Raw genomic sequence first — 18638 nt, 5'->3', positions numbered from 1 at the left:
GTCAAGTTGTAGCACAACTCCCCCTAAATATGTGCATCACTTGCAAGAGGACTTGTGAGGTCCGGGGAGTGCTTGTACAACTTGAGCACCATAAGTAAGCAACAAAATGCATAATGGAACATGATCAAAGGCATAAACACATGTATGCTATAAATCAATCCAAGTTCCGCGAATCTAAGACATTTAGCTCACTACGCAGCCTGCAAAAGGTCTTCTCATCTAAAGGCTTGGTAAAGATATCGGCTAGCTGGTTCTCGGTGCTAACATAAAACACTTCGATATCTCCCTTTTGCTGGTGGTCTCTCAAAAAGTGATGCCGGATGTCACTGTGCTTTGTGCGGCTGTGCTCAACAGGATTTTCCGCTATTCGGATAGCACTCTCATTGTCACATAAGAGTGGGACTTTGCTCAGATTGTAGCCAAAGTCCTGGAGGGTTTGCCTCATCCAAAGTAGTTGAGCGCAACACTGTCCTGCGGCAACATACTCGGCCTCAGCGGTGGATAGGGCAACGGAAGTTTGTTTCTTAGAATTCCATGACACCAGGGACCTTCCTAAGAATTGGCACGTCCCTGATGTACTCTTCCTATCGACCTTACATCCAGCATAGTCGGAATCTGAATACCCAATCAAGTCAAAGTTAGACCCCTTTGGATACCAGATCCCGAAGCAAGGCGTAGCGACTAAATATCTAAGAATTCGCTTTACGGCCACTAAGTGACACTCCCTTGGATCGGATTGAAATCTAGCACACATGCATACGCTAAGCATAATATCCGGTCTACTAGCACACAAATAAAGTAAAGACCCTATCATAGACCGGTATGTCTTTTGATCAACGGACTTACCTCCTTTGTTGAGGTCGGTGTGTCCGTCGGTTCCCATCAGAGTCTTTGCGGGCTTGGCGTCCTTCATCCCAAACCGCTTTAGCAAGTCTTGCGTGTACTTCGTTTGGGAGATGAAAGTGTCGTCCTTGAGTTGCTTCACTTGGAACCCAAGGAAGTAGTTCAACTCGCCCATCATCGAGATCTCGAATTTCTGTGTCATTACCCTGCTAAACTCTTCACAAGACTTTTGATTAGTAGAACCAAATATTATGTCATCGACATAAATTTGGCACACAAAAAGATCACCATCGCAAGTCTTAGTAAAAAGAGTTGGATCGGCTTTCCCAACCTTGAAAGCATTAGCAATTAAAAAGTCTCTAAGGCATTCATACCATGCTCTTGGGGCTTGCTTAAGTCCATAGAGCGCCTTAGAGAGCTTACACACGTGGTCGGGGTACCGTTCATCCTCGAAGCCAGGGGGTTGCTCCACGTACACCTCCTCCTTGATCGGCCCGTTGAGGAAAGCGCTCTTCACATCCATTTGGTACAACCTGAAAGAATGGTGAGCGGCATATGCTAGCAAAATACGAATGGACTCTAGCCTAGCCACAGGAGCAAAAGTCTCCTCAAAGTCCAAACCTGCGACTTGGGCATAACCTTTTGCCACAAGTCGAGCCTTGTTCCTTGTCACCACCCCGTGCTCATCCTGTTTGTTGCAGAACACCCACTTGGTTCCCACAACATTTTGCTTGGGACGAGGCACCAGTGTCCAAACTTCATTCCTCTTGAAATTATTGAGCTCTTCCTGCATGGCCAACACCCAGTCCGGATCTAGCAAGGCCTCTTCTACCCTGAAAGGCTCAATAGAAGAGACAAAGGAGTAGTGCTCACAAAAATTAACTAATCTAGAACGAGTAGTTACTCCCTTGCTAATATCACCCAAAATTTGGTCGATGGGATGATTCCTTTGAATCGTCGCTCGAACTTGGGTTGGAGGTGCCGGTTGTGCTTCTTCCTCCATCACATGATCGTCTTGTACTCCCCCTTGATCACACGCCTCCTTTTGATGAACCTGTTCATCATCTTGAGTTGGGGGATGCACCATCGTTGAGGAAGAAGGTTGATCTTGCTCCAATTGTTCCTGTGGTCGCACATCGCCAATCGCCATGGTGCGCATTGCGGCCGTTGGAACGTCTTCTTCATCTACATCATCAAGATCAACAACTTGCTCTCTTGGAGAGCCATTAGTCTCATCAAATACAACGTCGCTAAAGACTTCAACCAAACCCGATGATTTGTTGAAGACCCTATACACCTTTGTATTTGAATCATAACCTAATAAAAACCCTTCTACAGCTTTGGGAGCAAATTTAGAAGTTCTACCTTTCTTCACAAGAATATAACACTTGCTCCCAAATACACGAAAGTAAGACACATTGGGTTTGTTACCGGTTAGAAGCTCATACGAAGTCTTCTTGAGGAGGCGGTGAAGGTAGACCCGGTTGATGGCGTGGCAAGCCGTGTTCACGGCTTCCGACCAAAAGCGCTCGGGGGTCTTGAACTCTCCAAGCATCGTCCTCGCCATATCGATAAGCGTCCTGTTCTTCCTCTCTACCACACCATTTTGCTGTGGTGTGTAGGGAGCGGAGAACTCGTGCTTGATCCCTTCCTCCTCAAGGAACTCCTCCACTTGAAGGTTCTTGAACTCGGACCCGTTGTCGCTCCTTATCTTCTTCACCTTGAGCTCAAACTCATTTTGAGCTCTCCTGAGGAAGCGCTTGAGGGTCCCTTGGGTTTCAGATTTATCCTGCAAAAAGAATACCCAAGTGAAGCGGGAAAAATCATCAACTATAACAAGACCATACTTACTTCCTCCTATGCTTAGATAGGCGACAGGTCCGAAGAGGTCCATATGAAGCATCTCTAAGGGTCTTGATGTGGTCATCACATTTTTGGTGTGATGAGAGCTTCCCACTTGTTTCCCTGCTTGACAAGCTGCACAAGGTCTATCTTTTTCGAAATGCACATTAGTTAGACCTATCACGTGTTCTCCCTTTAGAAGCTTGTGGAGGTTCTTCATCCCCACATGTGCTAAGCGGCGATGCCACAGCCAGCCCATGCAAGTCTTAGCAATTAAGCATGCATCTAGACCGGCCTCTTCTTTTGCAAAATCAACCAAATAAAGTTTGTCGTCTAGTACACCCTTAAAAGCTAGTGAACCATCACACCTTCTAAAGACAGACACATCTACATTTGTGAATAGACAATTATATCCCATATTGCATAATTGACTAACAGATAACAAATTATATCCAAGAGACTCAACTAAAAACACATTAGATATAGAGTGCTCGGATGAAATAGCAATTTTACCTAACCCTTTTACCTTGCCTTGGTTCCCATCACCGAATATTATTGAATCTTGGGAATCCTTGTTTTTGACGTAGGAGGTGAACATCTTCTTCTCCCCTGTCATATGGTTTGTGCATCCGCTGTCGATAATCCAGCTTGAACCTCCGGATGCATAAACCTGCAAGGCAAATTTAGGCTTGGGTCTTTGGTACCCAACTCTTGTTGGGTCCTACAAGGTTAGTCACAATTGTCTTAGGGACCCAAATGCAAGTTTTGTCTCCCTTACATTTGGCCCCTAACTTCCTAGCAATCACCTTCTTATTCTTTCTACAAATGGCAAATGAAGCATTGCAAGCATGATATATTGTAGAAGGTTCATTAATTTTCCTAGGAACATTAACAACATTTCTCCTAGGCATATGATGAACAACATTTCTCCTAGCAACATTTCTATCATGCACAACATGGGAACCAGAAGCAGTCATAGCATGAGAATCAAAAGCATCATAACTTCTAAAGGCATTCCTAGAATGTCTCCTATCATGATACATGAAAGCATGGTTCTTTTGCACACTACTAGCCATAGGGGCCTTCCCTTTCTCCTTGGCGGAGATGGAAGCCTTATGGCTTGTTAAGTTCTTGACTTCCCTCTTGAAGCCAAGACCATCCTTAATTGAGGGGTGTCTACCAATCGTGTAGGCATCCCTTGCAAATTTTAGCTTGTCAAATTCACTCTTGCTAGTCTTAAGTTGGGCATTAAGACTAGCCACTTCATCATTTAATTTAGAAATGCAAACTAGGTGTTCACTACAAGCATCAATGTCAAAATCTTTACACCCAGTGCAAATCATAACATGTTCTACACAAGAGTTAGATTTATTTGCTACTTCTAGTTTGGCATTTAAATCATTGTTAATTCTCTTTAAGCTAGAGATATAGTCATGACATGTAGACAATTCACTAGAAAGCATTTCATTCCTTTTAACTTCTAGAGCAAGTGAATTTTGTGCACTAACAAATTTATCATGCTCTTCATATAAAAGGTCCTCTTGTTTTTCTAAAAGTCTATCCTTTTCATTCAAGGCATCAATCAATTCATTAATCTTATCTATTTTAGTTCTATCCAATCCCTTGAACAAACTAGAGTAATCTATTTCTTCATCACTAGACTCATCATCACTAGAAGAATCATAAGTAGTACTGTCTCGAGTACATACCTTCTTCTCCTTCGCCATGAGGCATGTGTGACGCTAGTTGGGGAATAGGGATGACTTGTTGAAGGCGGTGGCGGCGAGTCCTTCATTTTCGGAGTCGGATGACGAACAATCCGAGTCCCACTCCTTGCCAAGGTGTGCCTCGCCCTTAGCCTTCTTGTATGCCTTCTTCTTCTCCCTCTTGCTCCCTTGTTCCTGGTCACTTCCATTATCGGGACAGTTAGTGATAAAATGACCAATCTTACCACATTTGAAGCATGAGCGCTTCCCCTTTGTCTTGGTCTTGCTTGGCTGTCCCTTGCGACCCTTTAGCGCCGTCTTGAAGCGCTTGATGATGAGGGCCATCTCTTCATCATTGAGCTCGGCCGCCTCAACTTGCGCCACCTTGCTAGGTAGCGCCTCATTGCTCCTCGTTGCCTTGAGAGCAATGGGTTGAGGCTCATGGATTGGACCATTCAACGCGTCGTCCACGTATCTCGCCTCCTTGATCATCATTCGCCCGCTTACGAACTTCCCAAGGACTTCTTCGGGCGACATCTTGGTGTACCTAGGATTTTCACGAATATTGTTCACCAAATGTGGATCAAGTACAGTAAAGGACCTTAGCATTAGGCGGACGACGTCGTGGTCCGTCCATCGCGTGCTTCCGTAGCTCCTTATTTTGTTGATAAGGGTCTTGAGCCGGTTGTATGTTTGGGTTGGCTCCTCGCCCCTTATCATCGCGAATCTTCCAAGCTCGCCCTCTACCAACTCCATCTTGGTGAGCAAGGTGACATCGTTCCCCTCATGAGAGATCTTGAGGGTGTCCCAGATCTGCTTGGCATTGTCCAAGCCGCTCACCTTATGGTACTCGTCCCTGCACAAGAGGCTAACAACACAGTAGTAGCTTGTGCATTTTTATGAATCTGTTCGTTAATAAATATAGGACTATCCGAGCTATCAAATTTCATTCCATTCTCAACAATCTCCCATATGCTTGGATGGAGAGAGAACAAGTGACTATGCATTTTGTGACTCCAAAATCCGTAGTCCCCCCCATCAAAGTGTGGAGGTTTGCCAAGAGGGATGGAAAGCAAATGTGCATTTGAACTCTGCGGAATACGAGAGTAATCGAAAGAAAAGTTCGAATTAACCATCTTTTGTTTCTCGTAGTCGTAGTCGTCCTTTTGGGAAGAAGTGGACTCATCGCTGTCGTCGTAGTAGACGATCTCCTTGATGCGTCTCGTCTTCTTCTTCTTCCCATCTTTGCGTTTGTGGCTCGAGCCCGAGTCGGTAGGCTTGTCATCCTTCGGCTCGTTGACGAAGGACTCCTTCTCCTTATCGTTGATCACGATTCCCTTCCCCTTAGGATCCATCTCTTCGGGCGATTAGTCCCTTCGTGAAGAGAACGGCTCCGATACCAATTGAGAGCACCTAGAGGGGGGTGAATAGGTTATCCTGTAAAACTTAAACTTAAGCCACCAAAAACTTGATTAGGTGTTAGCACAATAATGCCAAGTGGCTAGAGAGGAGTCTCAACAAAACACAATGACCACAAAGATATCAATCACAGAGATGGCACAGTGGTTTATCCCGTGGTTCGGCCAAGACCAACGCTTGCCTACTCCACGTTGTGGCGTCCCAACAGACGAGGGTTGCAATCAACCCCTCTCAAGCGGTCCAAAGACCCACTTGAATACCATGGTGTTTTGCTTGCTTTACTTTATCCCGTTCGCGAGGAATCTCCACAACTTGGAGCCTCTCGCCCTTACACTTGAAGTTCACAAAGAAGCACGGAGTAAGGGAGGGATGAGCAACACACACAAGACACAAAATCAGAATGTCAACACGCACACAAGTCGCAACAAGAGCTCGCAACACAACCCGACGAGTTCACAACTCAACTAGAGCTCTAGATGCTATCACGAAGAAACAAATGCGTGGAATCGAAGTCTTGGTGCTTAGGAATGCTTTGAGTATGCTTGGTGTGCTCCTCCATGCGCCTAGGGGTCCCTTTTATAGCCCCAAGGCAGCTAGGAGCCGTTGAGAGCATTCCAAGAAGGCTGATCTTGCCTTCTATCGCCTGGCGCACTGGACAGTCCGGTGCACCACCGGACACTGTTCGGTGCGGATTTCTTTCCTTCTATGGCGCAGTCGACCGTTGCAGATTGAGAGCCGTTGGCGCACCGGACACTGTCCGGTGCCCCAATGTGACCGTTGGCTCGGCCACGCGTCACGCGCGGAATCCTCGACCGACCGTTGCCCCGGCTGACCGTTGGCTCACCGGACAGTCCGGTGCACACTGGACAGTCCGGTAAATTATAGCCGTACGCCGTTGATGGTTTCCCGAGAGCGACGAGTTCGCCTGTGAACGGCTCACCGGACAGTCCGGTGCACCACCGGACAGTCCGGTGATTTATAGCCGTACAACGCCGTCGAACTCCCGAGAGCAGCAAGTTCGCCAGAGCCAGTCTGACGCACCGGACACTGTCCGGTGCACCACCGGACAGTCCGGTGCACCCAGACCGAGCTGACTTTGGCTGAACAAAGCCATCTCATTTCCAATTCAATTTTTTCTGTTTCCAGCACTTAGACACAATACATTAGTCCATAAAACAATGTACTAAGTCTAGAAACATACCTTTTGACATGATTTGCACTTTGTCCACCACTTTGCATAGATTAACACAAAAGCACTTGTGTTGGCACTCAATCACCAAAATACTTAGAAATGGCCCAAGGGAACATTTCCCTTTCACCTGGGCGTAGGACAACACGAGGCCGCGGGTTCCCCCTTACTGTTTTCCCCCCTTGTGTCTCCGTCTCGCGCCGACCCATCTGGGCTGGGACACGCAGCGACAATTTACTCGTCGGTCCAGGGACCCCCCGGGGTCGAAACGCCGACATCTCCCTTTCTAAGTTCTATTGCGCCACTCTTTGCTAACATTATTTGGTGTTACTTCAAGTTAAATTCTCATCTTGTGAAGCAACACCTTGCAAGAAAGAACTTGTGATTTTGCTCTTCTTATCTAAGCCCTCTTGTTTTATTCTCGTAGACCTATTAGTTGTATTGATTTATCAAATCCGCATTATTTGACAGCAATACTCTTTACAAACAAAGGACTTAATTTTTATACTCTGATAATTGTTTATCTTGTTCTAACCACTAATCAAGGATCTAGTTGGGGTGTAAAGTTATAATTTTTAGGTTTCGCCTATCCACCCCCCCTCTAGGTGACTTTCAATTGGTATCGGAGCTAGGCACTTCATCTTGAGTCTAACAACTCGAAGTGATGGCTCATAGAAGATCCCAAAAGAACAAGAAGATCCAGGAGAACAAGGAGGTAACTCTTGAGATATTACTTTCCGATAGTTCTAATTATGATTCATGGTCTACTAGAGTGATAAATGCTTTTAGAACCATAGATCCACAATTAGAATAAATTTTAGACAAGAGTATTTTTTCCTCCTAGTTATATTAGGGAAAATGCTTCCGAGGAAGATCTAAGATGTATACGCTTAAACTATCTAGCTTATGACATCTTAAGTAAATCCCTTAGCAAAGAAGATTATCATGCCTTCACAATAAAATATGATAAACCTATTTGTGATGTGCATGATATTTGGACTAGAATTAAAAGCAAATTTGATGAGTCCAAACATGATAGTTCATTTTGTGCCTCTACTTCCTTTGGTATTTGTGAAACTAACCCTTTGAAGGAAGAAGAAGAAAATGAACGATGGAGACCAAACGATGAATCCACCTCTCTAAAAGGTTTGTCTTCCCATTTTGATTCCCACATATGTTGTGTGGCTAATGAAAATGATAACGGAAGCACAAATGAGGATGAGGAGGAAGAAAGAAGCTTCTTTCAACTCTACGCTCGCTTAAGCCAAGAAGATAAGGCGGTCATGCTCAAACTTCTAAAAAGAGCGAGAGAGCAAAGCGAAGCTCGTCAAAGGCTAGAAGATATTCTCTCCATAAAAATGCTAAGCTTTGACGAGTTGACTAAAGAACATGAGGAGCTAAAGTGCTCTCATGTTGATTTGGTCCAAAGGTATGAAACTATTTCAATTGAGCAAGATAACTCTTTACATTGTATCGCTCAATTAGTAAATAAGAATGCCTTGCTTAAGGACCAAGTAGAAAAGCTAAAAATTGAAAATCTAGCTTTTCAAGATAAACATGATATGCTTCTATGTTCTTATGAAAATCTTATGGATGCACATATCATGTTAAACATTGCTCATGAGGTTGTAATAGAAAACTCAAAATTCCAACAACCACACTCATGCACATGTGTTCAAATTGAAACTATATTACCATGTGCTAATGCTTGTTGTCCGTCGACAAGCAAACCTTCCTTTGAGCTAGAATTTGCAGGAACAAAAGATGATACATATCAAAAGCTCAAAGAAGAAAATGAGAGGCTAAAGATGAGCTTGACACAACTAAAAGGGAAGTGCATTGCTCAACCTTCTCAAGATAACCGTGATCACATGGTGAAGATGCTTGAGATGGGAACAACTGTGGCATGCACTAAATCCCTTGAAGAAAATGTCAATGACTTGAGGATTGCCAAGAGGAAGGAACAAAAGATGAAGATCAATGCCTTCTCCAAAAGCCTCAACCATGCCTCCATAAAAGGTAACATCCAAGGTAATAATCAAGCCACACTTCACACTAAAATAAGTAAGAAGTGTAGTGAATGCTTTAAAAAGGGGCACTCGATTAGGTCATGTCCCTATATTAAAAATGACTTGATTATTAACAAGGATGATAAACTTTGTTTTAAATGCTCAAAGAAGGGACACTTAATTAGGTCTTGTCCCTATTTAAAACAAAAAGGCTTTATGTTAGAAAAGAAAATATCCACTAACCATGTAGCAAGCAAAAAATAAGGAAGGAAGAAATCTTCAAGGCTTGAAGATCGCCTATGCTACATATGCCGAAGGAAGGGACATCAATGCAAAGATTGTCCCATTGGTAACAACCCCACTCCTAGCTTGTCAATTAATTCTCATATAACTAGGCAACCCAAAATTGCAACTTGTGCTAGAAAGGTAATGAGTTTACCTAGTGCTAACACAAAGGACGTTTGAGTTCCTAGATATTTGTTGACTAACCTTGATGGACCCATCAAGAGATGGGTACCAAAAGATGCTTGACAAGCTTTGCAGGAGGAGATGATATGAAGCTTTGGAGTGCTTGAGAAAGTTAATTCAATTTAACTCAAGCTATCAATCTTCAATGATCTATATATCCAAGATTGACCCAAAGTTATTTCAAATTGTTATGTCTAAAACTCATATCATCTCGGGGAAGATATTGATGTTGTAGGAAATAAAGAATTATCTTGTGCGAAAAAATCAAGGCCTACAACATGGAGGAAAGCCGAAGGATGGTAACACTTGTGTTTTTGAGTGCAAGTATCTTAAATTATGATTTCTCATATGTCTTGTGTAGTCGCATAGAAAAAGAAGCACTTCAAATGTCTCTAAATTTATATTACCATTCTTTGAAGAATTTCCTCTCATATGGTAGATTGCATACTCATCATTTCCATCCTATGGCAATCTACATGCTTTAAATTGTTGCAAGTATCTCATGGCATGTTTTTCGCTAGTCATTCTATTATTGCCATGATTCTAGATATAGAGAGATATTTCAAATTCTTAAAAGAATAAGGTGTCATGTAAGGAATTCATATCCTTAGGACACTTATAAAAGGAAAACTCTTTCTATAACTAGAATAGTGAGACTAATGATTTTATCTAAGTAACCCAAGTAGTCTCTCTTGTAGAGAATAAGTTTCTCTTTGGAAGCGTGTAATCTAACATAAAAAGAAAATTCAATCTAATAATTTATGATGTATTTCTACTTGCTTAAATTGGATATGATTCTTTCACATTTATCGCTTTCCATATCATGAATTAGATTTATTCCCGTAATCTTAAAGGATTATTTATGCTTATTTTATGAGTTTAAATTAAGCATAACATCATCTATTGGATAATCTAGTTCATGCTATGAAGTTTCCATATTTTAGTAATCTAGCTTTTCATTCCTTATCAAAAAGGATTACAAAAATGGAAACTAGTGCTTGTGTTACTAACAACGTATCTCTTGAGCCTACTTATGAATATCTACAAAAGTGAAAGAGCACAAGCCTCAAGGGTTGCTCTTCACCCAAAGGAAGAAAGGTAAAAGCAAAGGTATGGGAACTCTCTTTCCCATCATTGGTTATTTGCTCAAAATTATGATATTCTATCTATGTGAAGAATAGATTCTTTATTGGACTCAAATTGACTGGGTGTACATTCAATCTCATTCTCATAAATGCACATGTCCATTAGAATCAAATTCATGCCTTTGCTATATATATATATATATATATATATATATATATATATATATATATCTGTTCTCATATTGACTTGCTTCCAAGTAATGATTACTAAATTCAATATGAAGAAGTCAAATTCCAATGATTGATCAAAATGTTTAAAAGGTGCATATTCCTCTTTCTCAATGAAATGCACTAATGTTAAGGATTTTACTTCATGTCTGTGTGACTTATGAATGATGAATTGTTTATATTTCCTATCTAAAGAAATCATCTTTCATCATATACTCCCTTGTGCTATTAACATCTTTCTTGAGTATGTTCAATAAGTTTGGAAGGAAAAAGAAACAACTACAAAGGGAGGACACTCACATGAAAGAGAAGACATCAAGTACAACAACACCTACTTGGACAATAAGATCTTCAAAACAATCAATGTGAGGTTGTGAGTATTCTAAATCCTTTCATAGTGAAGAATACCAGGCTTAAGTTGTTTATTGCAAATTTTATGAGCCTTGATCAAGATGTATAATGCTTCTCCCTATTTGTCTTTAAAGTAAATACATTCATTCAATTGATTCAAATTCTTGATGCATATCTTTAGGGGGAGCTTCTTTCTATATCTTGATTATGTTGAGACTATCGCTTTATCTTAGTAATTTCATATAGTCTCTTGCATGAGAATGAGTTTCTCATGAAGTATGCTACTATTTTTCAATTCTTATCTTTCACTCTAAAGTAGCATATTTGCTGGATTCTCCTACTCTAAGCTTAATTGATAATCTAATGCGTATGTTGTTCTTTTGATCACATCTGTCATTTGTTTGATCATTGAATAACTTCAATTAACACTCATGTTTCTTAGTGTCATATATACTATCAATCGATATCTCTCTTAATATGCACTAAGTTAAAAGGAGAATTCATGATACATTTATACAATTGGTGATCCATTTTGATATGTACTAACAATGTCTTGGAGAAGGATCACTAGTTGTAGAACACTCTATTGTGCAAAACATTTCTATATATTGTCTTGAGTATAGGTCTTAAGCAGCTAAGACTGAGGACAAAGCACAATAAAGAGAGCGTCTCTATGTGAAGGTACAAAAGGGTAAAACTACCACCTTTCATTTAAACTTGTACCTAAATCTTCATTTTCTATACTTTCTTTGCATATCTTGTATAAAAGGAAGAGAAAGCATGTCCATGCATCATCCCTGCTTCAAACCTAGTTTAACTTCTCAAACATTTCATTCCTGCATTTATGCATCTTTGATTAAACTGGGTGAAGCGATTTTATTATCAAAGAGCTTAAAGCTTAACCTTGTAACGAGGATAAGCTGCCTTTGTTCCAAAGGTGGATGGTCCTTAAGCCTCTTTGAAATCCTTAAGGGTAAAAGCTTAAGATGTTTACAACATGCTTTCATCAGTGCATAAACTGTCATGAGCATCACACTTATACTATGACACAATGCACTACACATTATGTATGATATAGATATGTTCTGATTAACCTAATTATGTGCAATTGGCATTTAAGGCCAAAATATGTGTTCATCTCCATGCACATATTTAGGGGGAGCAATCTATGTTATATAGAACTATGATCATGCTTAATTTGATTTATCCTTTGATCATATCTCTTTTATTTCTATGACTAATGTGTTTTCAAGTGTGTTCTCATGCTTAGTCATAGAATTGAAAGGGAAATGGAGTATTCGGCAAAGACGACGCTTCCACTCAACTCCTTCGGTATTATCCACTCTTTGTCGGTATTCCACACAATTCTCCACTTTGGTACAATCTTCACTCATATTTATTTGTTCACCATTGGGGAGAAAGTAAAAGGGCTCATATTTCACTCACAAGTATCCGTTTTTGGCGATTCATGCCAAAGGGGGAGAAAGTATTAGCCCAAAGCAAAAGGACCGCACCACCACACCCGACCACACCCGAATTTTAAAAAAATGAAGTTTTCAAATTGGTATATCTTATTGTGTTCAAAAAGGGGGAGAAAAGTCTAGTATCTTCAAAAATTTGTAAAACCCTCTTGAACACTAAGAGGAGAATTTCATTAAGGGGAGTTTTGTTTAAGTCAAAGGAAAAGCATTTGAGACAGGGGGAGAAAATTTCATATCTTGAAAATGCTTCTTTCAATCTTATTCATGTACCTTTGACTATTTGCAACATGTTTTGAAAAAGAATTTTACAAAAGATTTGCAAAAACAAAACTTGTGATGCAAGCATGGTCCAAAATGTTAAATAAGAAGAAAAGCAAACCGTGCATATCTAGAAAAAGAATAATATTGGTTTAATTCTAAGCAACCTTTGCACTTACCTTAAGCAAACTAGTTCAATTATTCACTTATATATTTTCTTTGGTTTGTGTTGGCATCAATCACCAAAAAGGGGGAGATTGAAAGGGAAATAGGCTTTAAACCTTTTCCTAAATGATTTTGGTGGTTGAAATGCCCAACACAAATAATTGTACTAACTAGTTTGCTCTAGAGTATATGTTCTACAGGTGCCAAAGGTTCAACTCAAAACCAATACAAAGATTAAAAAGGGTTCAAGAAGAAAGGAGCAAAGGAAACCGAGTGCTCCCTGGTCTGGCGCACCGGACTGTCCGGTGTGCCACCGGACCGTGTCCGGTGCACCACCGGACAGTGTTCGGTGCACCAGGGAGGATCGACCTCAAACTCTTCAACTTCGTGTTTCTCAGGCGCAGCTCCGCTATAATTCACCGGACTGTCCGGTGGGCCACCGGACTGTCCGGTGGGCCACCGGACTGTCCGGTGCACCAGCGGAGCACGGCTATCTGCGCGCAACGGTCGACTCTGACAGGGAACAGTGCAACATAGTGATCGCAGCAGAAGTCATAGCAGTTGGTCAGAGGGGCACCGGACTGTCCGGTGCTGCATGAGGACAAAGCCTCCAATGTTCGACCAGCTCCAAGCCCTAACAGGAGGATGACGTGGCGGCACACCGGACACTGTCCGGTGGCGCACCAGACTGTCCGGTGCGCCCATCGCTAGCAGACTTTTCCAACGGCTACATTTTGGATGGTGGCTATAAATACCACCCCAACCGGCCACTTCAAAGGTGGAGCCCAAGCAACATTCCAAGTTATAAAGTTGACATATTCAAGTCCTCCCAACCACTTCTATTCATCGATCCATCCTATGCACAAGATTTAGACCACTACAAACAACACAAGTGCCACAAAAGAGAGAGCAAGCAAGAGAGAGCTACTCGCTTAAGTTTAGCACTAGAGCCTTGTGAGATTCATTGAGAGAAAGTGTGTGCTTCCTTCATCCCAAAATAGTTGGCGCTAATTAATAAAAAATTATTAGCATCATTTATGGCTTCAAAAAATTTATCATAAAAATATATTTAAAGATATATCAAATCGTTCACTGTAGCTTGCTACGACTGCTGCTGCTACGGTAGTCTTAGAGAGAGAAAATGCAGCCACAACTGTAGCTAGGGCAACCGAACAATTTGTATATCTAATCTCTACTACTTATTAAGGCTGCAAGAGTAGTCTGTCATTCCGTGTTCTGCCACCATTCCATGTTCTGTCTTTCCCATTTCCTCCTCCCCGCACAGCCCATTCCCATGTACTGCCACCATTCTATGTTCTGTTATTGTTCTGCCTTTCCCATTCCCCTCTCACCGCAAAGTGAAAGGTAAATAGGCTTTAAACCTTTCCCTAAATGATTTTGGTGGTTGAAATGCCCAACACAAATAATTGGACTAACTAGTTTGCTCTAGAGTATATGTTCTACAGGTGCCAAAGGTTCAACTCAAAACCAATACAAATGTTAAAAAGGGTTCAAGAAGAAAGGAGCAAAGGAAACCGAAGTGCTCCCTGGTCTGGCGCACCGGACTGTCCGGTGTGCCACCGGACCGTGTCCGGTGCACCACCAGACAGTGTTCGGTGCACCAGAGAGGATCGACCTCAAACTCTTCATCTTCGGGTTTATCAGGCGCAGCTCCACTATAATTCACCGGATTGTCCGGTGGGCCACCGGACTGTCCGGTGCACCAGCGGAGCAATGGCTATCTGCGCGCAATGGTCGACTCTGACAGGGAACAGTGCAGCACAGTGAGCGCAACACAAGTCAGAGCAGTTGGTCAGAGGGGCACCGGACTGTCCGGTGCCGCACCGGACTGTCCGGTGCCACATGAGGACAAAGCCTCCAACGGTCGACCAGCTCCAAGCCCTAACAGGAGGATGACGTGGCGGCACACCGGACACTGTCCGGTGGCGCACCGGGCTGTCCGGTGCGCCCATCGCCAGCAGACTTCTCCAACGGCTACATTTTGGATGGTGGCTATAAATACCACCCCAACCGGCCACTTCAAAGGAGGAGCCCAAGCAACATTCCAAGTCATATAGTTGACATATTCAAGTCCTCCCAACCACATCTATTCATCGATCCATCCTATGCACAAGATTTAGACCACTACAACCAACACAAGTGCCACAAAAGAGAGAGCAAGCAAGAGAGAGCTACTCGCTTGAGTTTAGCACTAGAGCCTTGTGAGATTCATTGAGAGAAAGTGTGTGCTTCATCTTGTGTTCTTTTGCGCGTGGAGTTTTGACTCCCATTGAACTTCCTCCAAAGTTTTGGAGGGTTGTAAAGCTAGCAAGAGACACCAAAGAGTGTGGTGATCCTTGCGGGGTCTTAAGTGATCCTTGAGAAGAAGAAGAGCTCGCTGGTCTTTGGTGATCGGTGAAGAGAGGGAAAGGGTTGAAAGAGACCCGTCCTTAGTGGACTCCTCAACGGGGACTAGGCCTTCGAGGGCCGAACCTCGGTAAAACAAATCACTCGTGTCTATTGTGTTTATTACTTGTGATTTGTTTGTTCTCTCCCTTTCTAAGTTCTCTTGCGCTACTCTTTGCTAACATTATTTGGTGTTGCTTCAAGTTAAATTCTCATCTTGTGAAGCAACACCTTGCAAGAAAGAACTTGTGATTTTGCTCTTCTTATCTAAGCCCTCTTGCTTTATTCTCGTAGACCTATTAATTGTATTGATTTATCAATTCCGCATTATTTGAAAGCAATACTCTTTACAAGCAAAAGACTTAGTTTTTATACTCCAATAATTGTGTATCTTGTTCTAACCACTAATCAAGGGATCTAGTTGGGGTGTAAAGTTATAATTTTCAGGTTTCGCCTATCCACCCCCCTCTAGGCGACTTTCACAAAGCCCATTCCAATTCTCATTCCCCCGTACAGCCCACGTCTAGCTAAAATTAAAAAAAACACACATGTCCCCGAGGGGATTTGAACCCGTGACCTCTTAAGCAAAGGCCAGTAGTAGCTACTGTTACACCATATGTGTGTTTATGTCTGCATTTATGACAGGAAATACATCTACTACATCTCTCCCTAAGCCCACCTGCTACCCTTGCACAATGCGTAGTAGTAGATAAGTATCACCGAGATTCTTGAATTATATTTTTTGATGGAGGGAGTATTATTTAAAGAAGTGCTTTGCATGCAATTTTTTTGTTTGAATAATGTTTTATACTTAAATTCCCTTTTTTGCATGCGTGCATTTATTCTTTGTAATATTTTTTCCATGGATCAGACTTATGAGTCATTTTCATAAACCAACGAGAAACATGAATCCATGTTTCTTACTTGGAAACCCCGAACAAACACCATTAGCAGGAGACACTCGCGTTGGCGTCGCTCATTGACGACGAGAAGAAGCTTGGCAACTGTCAGTTCGACCTCTAGAAGCAGTCCTACATGATCGCATGCGCCGCTGTGTACGACAAGCTCTGGCGCAGCCACCGCTTGGACGAGGTCCAGAGCGGCTGCACCACGTTGTCCATCGTTAAGCAGGGGACCTCATGATTGTCGCTAACGTCGATGACTCTCGGGTTGTTCTGGACACCGCATCCGACGACGATGCCATCACGCCGTCTAGCTCATCATCCACTTGAAGCCCAACCTACCACGTAAGTCACTACTGATCGGACATGAATTCTTGTGCGCTGGGACGATGGTCGTTGCTGACGTTGTATGAGTGTCCTCGAACATGATGTATGTAGTGGAGTAGCGCATCCGGTGGTGCAACGGTCAAGGGTACTACCTCGCTGATGAGCCCGGGGTGCACTTCGTTTTGCAGCCAAGCCAAGAGTCATCGGTACTCACCATGTCGCGCGCGTTCGACGACTATTATGTCAAGTACTGTGGCGTCATCTTGGCGTCGGAGGTGACACAGAGGAGGATCGACAACAATGACCAGTTCGTCATCCTCGCCACTGCCGGGGTAGCTTTTGTGCCGGCCTGACTTTAATTCTCTTCACAAACACACACACTTGCCATTTTTGTTTAAGCAAGAGCATATGGTGGTGTGTGCCTGATGACTAACGATGTACGAGAGAATTTCTTCCGGCATGTGTGGAACGTGCTCTCCAATGATGAGATCATACAAATCGTGGCATATATCGAAGTTTGTATGATAATGATGGTTGTAATGTAGTGGTGAAATAGCTAGATTAAAATAACAAAATTTATGTATCGTTAGGATCACAAATTGATTATGAAAACTTTTCTCATAACAGTCTAACACACATCTTGTATATAAGTTATCGTAGTATACTGATATTATATATTCTCGTTGCAACGCACGGACACTCAGCTAGTAATACTAAAAGTCAACTTGGGACTACTCCACTCTTTAAGGACTTGTTCGGTTATTTCTATCCCATATGGATTGGATGAGATTGAAAAAAATTATCAAAGATTTTGACTTATTTAGGATTGAAACCCATGCAATCTTACGCAATCCATATGGATTGAGAGCAAAACAAACAAGCCCTAAAAGTGAATGGATTTAGAATTCACCGTAGAGCAGCACCGCTAGTGGATATGAGATTTACTATTAAAACTATTTGGCTAAACATTAGGTCCAAATCTAATAGAGGGCAATTTTGGTGGAATACTTCTTCCTCGTGACATTCATAAACAAAGAAAAGAAAAACACTACTAGAAAATGATCTTTACAAGCACTCATTTTTTTCAAGCGGCGCTTACAGAGCTATCGACTGCATTGTTTTAGACAACGAGACCCACAAAAGCACCCACTTGCGAAAAAAGTTATTAAAAGCGGCTGATTTAAGACAACAACCTCTAGATGAGCGACCTTCTTGACAGTGGTGTGGGCTTGTCCGACCTTTGGGCTAGAGATTCTGTCTCGCCGACCCCCGACCATAAAAGGGTCGGAGACCCGGGCATCTCCGTCTTAATTATTTAATATATATTATAATTTTACTTAATCTGTTATTTAATGTATTGAAATGGATAAATGAGATGAGAGAGAATCTCTATATATAAAAGATGGAGGAACATCATCTATATTTAGAGGATGCTTTAGAGGATGTTGTTATAGAGAATAGAGGAGGAAAACTCTCTTATATTTGTAGAGTTGCTACTAAGGCAGCCTTATTCGTGACGCCCTCACCTTAAGGAATACCCCCTCCATCCTAAAATAGTATTCATTTTTTAGTGTTAATGAATTTATATAATATTTGATATGTGTGTATTATATATGTGTCTAGATTTATTGTTATCAATTCAAATATAGACACAAAAATAAAGAGCTAGAACCAACGATATATTAGGATAGAGGGAGTAGGTTGTAGTCCATATAAACAAGAAAATAAGATTGGCATACTGCCATAACTAGTCAGTCATACACGTTAGTCGATGGGTGCCAAGTGTATTGAAGAATAAATTTCATTAAACAATGGTGTACATGAATTTATTTATGGTATACACTTATTATGATGACACTAGTACCCTATGTTACATGACAATTTTAGTAGTGTTTGTTTGTGTTGGCTTTTTTCTGATAAGTTTTTTTATCGTTGGAATTACGTGCGGTAGAAGATGAA

The sequence above is a fragment of the Zea mays genome, chromosome 7 (genome assembly GCF_902167145.1).
Source record: "Zea mays cultivar B73 chromosome 7, Zm-B73-REFERENCE-NAM-5.0, whole genome shotgun sequence".
NCBI classification, from domain to species: Eukaryota; Viridiplantae; Streptophyta; class Magnoliopsida; order Poales; family Poaceae; genus Zea; species Zea mays.
The sequence above is the reverse complement of the archived record's forward strand: the minus strand, read 5'-3'. Positions refer to the sequence as shown.